The sequence below is a fragment of the Trachymyrmex cornetzi genome, unplaced genomic scaffold, assembly GCF_001594075.2.
Source record: "Trachymyrmex cornetzi isolate Tcor2-1 unplaced genomic scaffold, Tcor1.1 scaffold223, whole genome shotgun sequence".
NCBI classification, from domain to species: domain Eukaryota; kingdom Metazoa; phylum Arthropoda; class Insecta; order Hymenoptera; family Formicidae; genus Trachymyrmex; species Trachymyrmex cornetzi.
In genome coordinates, this window is record NW_017296881.1 from 4,539,789 (window position 1) to 4,544,437 (window position 4,649).

A 4,649-nucleotide genomic window follows, 5' to 3' on the forward strand; every position below is an offset into this window, starting at 1 on the left:
CCTCGGATTTATCATCCGTCCTTGTTTAACATTAAATGTTAGATAAGAACAGATGATGAATCCGAGGCATCCGAGCGACGTTCCCGAACGCAGCCAATATTGACATTCGAATATTGGCGGGAATTGCTGAAAAATGACGAACCAATCAAAATTGGCTGTTCTCGTGTCGCGACTTTAATTAGAAGGTCTCTAAAAGCAACCTAATTCACCGTGCGAAATTCGCTCGAAACCCGTACAATTTTCGCATGGGTGCTTATCAATTTGACAGTTGCCGCGAGTTTCTAAACCACACTTCCTGCATCATGTGTTCAAAAATTAAACATTATTAATGTGAAAAATATTGCAGCAGCAAAAATATTGCAGAGCGTGATGTCGATGGAGAAATTATTGAAGATGTTATTTTTGATCTCATCATTTTCGACAGGATCGTTTTCGGGGTGGTTTTCCCAGATATTTAATTCTTCTTTCAATATGCTGCTGCAATATTTTTTACATTAATAATGTTTAATTTTTGCATACACGATGCAGAAAGCGTGGTTTAGAAACTCGCGGCGGCTGTCAAATCGATAAGCACCCATGCGAAAATCGCACAGGTATCGAACGAATTTCACACGGTGAAGTAGGTTGCTTTATACGTATTGCGCTCATGTGGCTATCGTAAAAAGCTGATACGACCAATGCGCGCATCTTATTCTCTTTTTTCATAGAGATTCCTCGTGCTATAATTACACGATTTCATGCACAAACCGATCGAACGATGGCGCTATTAGTGTACTGAAATATGCCACGCGATAGTAGTATAGACTGTCCGTGCCAAACGTCGTAACAGATTTCTCTTCGTGTATATATATATATATAATTAATTTTTTTTAATTAACATTAATTATTTACTGTCACTAATTTTAAATAAACTTGAATGTAGTAAAATTGCATCATGATCTACAATTAGATCCTAGAACTATATATGAATCAATAATTTTGTCATACGTATATACAGAGTGTCCCAAAATAATAGCCAAATATTTCATGGGCAGGTAAAGCGGACTAAATTGAGTCGGAAAGTTCTATACCATTTTGCTAGTTTCCCCAATAGTTAACGAGATATTAATTCTTAAAGGACGGCGCGCTTATCACTCTTATCAGGCTCCTCACGGCACGCGCGCCGAACGATCGGTAGGCGTATACACTTCGCAGTAGTAGGCCGGGCGGGCGCGCTTATTCAGCTATCTTTAAGAATTAATATCTCCTTAACTATTGGGGAAACTTGCAAAATGGTACAGGACTTTTCGACTCAGTTTAGTCCGCTCTATCTGCCCATGAAATATTTGGCGATTATTTTGGGATACCCTGTATATTACGATACGCATGCGCAAAATTTATTATTCTTATGGGATTTAGAAACGTTATCAAAAAGGATAAAGCATTTGATGAATTGAATCGCAATTAGTACATAAAATCTAATTGTGGATAATTACCATTACTTTATCTAATGCAAATTAAAACATATAAAATGGTAATTAAATGGAATAAAATTATTCATAATGTAATCTTTATGATTAATCATGACTATTAAATATTTTATTAATTATTTGACATTGTTATTGATAAAAATATGAAATTTTTTTAAAGAGCGATCCACAACTAGTGATTTTATCGCACAGAATGTGCATTTGACAGCATAACTATTTGTGGTGTCAAATAAATTTTTGTTATATATTAAAAAATTATTTAAATATTATTATATACAAAGACAATATATGAAATTATTGGAATAACAGGTAAAGGATTTATTAATGCAACTTGAACATGTATGTAACCAAGTAAAAGATAAAAACGAAGTTGCTATCATAGAAGAATGTAATTACACTGCAAGACGTCACACAATTATGCTCACACGTAAAACAATATTTTCAGATCTATGCTGATAATTATTGTGTAACTATAAAATCAGTTTTAAATTATATTAAATAATTTCTACATATTTTAATGTATGATGCATTAAACGGATTCTACTAAAGCATTTGCCATATACCGTTATTTATGTCTTTAAAAAAATTAATAACATGTTAGTATGCAATTTGTGCAATAGTATATTGCACAAATTGCATAAATAATAGAGTACTTTTAAATTAAATTTTATAAATATATTAATAAAATATTAGGTGTTAAACTTAATTCCTGCCGTTTTTCATCTCCAAAATTGATTTGTTTCGAAGGGAAGAATACTAATTAATAATACTTTATTAATAATACTTTGATTAAGGTATTTCCCTCCGAAACAAATCAATTTTGGAAACGAAAAATGGCAGGAATTAAGTTTAACACCTAATAATATAAAACTTTATAACATATATGTATTTATAATGTATGCGTGGTGCGTACGTAAGTGCGAACGTGCGTGCGTGCGCGTGCTTGCGCGCTAAATAATATAAATGTTGATAAGCAGATTGATATTGCAGAACTTTTAATAAAAACATTTTCTAATATTTTTTAGTATTTGCCGTTATTGCCGGATCTATTAGTACTATCAGTCAGTATTTATTGAATAGTCTCATTGTTTTACCACAAAATATATCTCGTCTACCAATTATGGTGGAATATTTTATCGATCAAGAAAGATACTTTTATTTAATTTTGCTGCACACCTACGCGATTATATGCGTCGGAGTAGCTGCGCTATTAGCAGTAGGAACATTGCTTCTTACGTATCTTCGGTATATCTGTGGAATGTTCAAAATTGCTGGGTACGGATAAAGATGTACAAATAACCATAATAATTTGAATTGTAATCAAAATTTAACTTTTAACAACATAATATATTTAAATAACGTAATGTATTATAAAGTTTATGAAATTATGTATTTTTAGCTGAAAAATGTCATTCAATAAATTGTTGTATAATTACACAAACATTTATAGCTATCGTATTGAGCATGCAATAAACATCAATATTCGACAAAATATTACGCCGAAAAATAAGATTTTGATGAGCGAGGGCATAATTTGTGCCGTCGACATTCACCGACAAGCTATGAAGTTGGTATTCACGCCCACAACATATAAGTAGTATGTTTATTATTATTACATAAATAACATACTTCTATTTTTGAAGATTGTCCAAACATTTGCTGTCTATATTTGAAATAATGATGTTTTGTTCAATAATATTTGGCGTGGCTTGCTTAACTCTAAATCTGTTTCAAGTAAGTTTCTGTTTCGTATTGCAATATGTGAAAATGCATGCACATGCTGCTCCGAAATTATGTGTATTAACAATTCTGTTCAGTGAGGACATTATAAGCCAATAATGCCAGAATTATACAACCCCAATGATAATTATTATTATATAAGTATATATTTTATATAAATATAAAAAGTAACGAATGTAATATATCGTGAAAATAAAAATAATGAAGATACGTTGAATAGAAAATTTAGTAATGTTGAAGATATATAATATAACATATATTTATTAATCGGAGAGACCGGTCTCGTTGGCACAATTTTCACAATATCGGTATTGGATTTAAAAAAAAATTAATTATTATGATTAAAATATATCAATATGATAGAGAAAACCTTTTTCTACATTTTTATACCAGTAATGGTTCTATGAACTGTATAGTTTCTTTGTAGTAAATGAAATACGGACATATTGCGCATTGTAGTTAACTTACCCTGATATATGGGGTAAATTGGTACATATTACAGTATAAATTGCCTCTATAATAAACTCTATATTAAACTAAACATAATAGGAAAGTAAGAGATATAAAAATTAGATAGTAGATATGTATTATACTTTTTAATAAAAATTATCTCTTTCAAAGTTATTTTGTAATAATCAAATAGCAAAATGTTACAGAAAAATATGTGTAAATTATTTTAATTCTACCTCATTTTTATACCTATAGAAATATTAAATATAAAGCATCAGAGTTAAATTAAATGTTCACATGTGCAGTATAGTACAAAGTAAGTTAACCTTGTTCGTGAGGGTGTATGCTGAAATGATATTCGTGAATGATAACATACGCTCTTTGCAATGAAAAACACAATTCTTTAATACAGACAATATAGGATACACGGTAACATGGTCGAAGAAGTAATGCTAATGCTCCATAGCGCGCGCTCGTTGCGGCAATTGAAGGATCGAGCTGAACTCTGGCGGAACGCCTTAAAACTAAAACTAGAAAACGCGCTAGGCGCTGTGAGAAAAAAAAGGGCGCGTGTTTTGACATTGATGTTAGCCAAAGACATAGAGAATGGACTGCGCGATCCGTATCTAACAAGAGAACGGTCGGAACTGTCCCTCACCGATTTTAATGCGCTTTGGATATGTTGTAAAGCATCAAAAAATATTCGACCCATATTTTTTTATAGCGGCTTATCTCAAGGTTTAGGGGGTGAAACACCCCCACGAAGAAAATAGATTTTTTCGTTTTCAGCGAATATCTTCGAAACTATGCCACGTATGAAAAAATGTTTTATACAAAAGTTTTACAGTATTTTATGCTCTATATAATAGTGTATTCATTTATTTTTTAAATCAAATTTTTTAATTAACCCCTACCCCCATTTATCAGGGTTGCAAAATTAAAAAACTTTTTAAGAACAAAAATTAAAGAGCATCGGATGCCGAATCCATT

The 4,649-nt window shown here is 31.3% G+C and overlaps 1 pseudogene; it reads left to right on the forward strand.

Annotated features, from left to right (window-relative positions):
- Positions 1–1,886: 1,886 nt before the first annotated feature.
- Positions 1,887–3,289, forward strand: LOC108760336 (uncharacterized; annotated as a pseudogene).
- Positions 3,290–4,649: the final 1,360 nt, after the last annotated feature.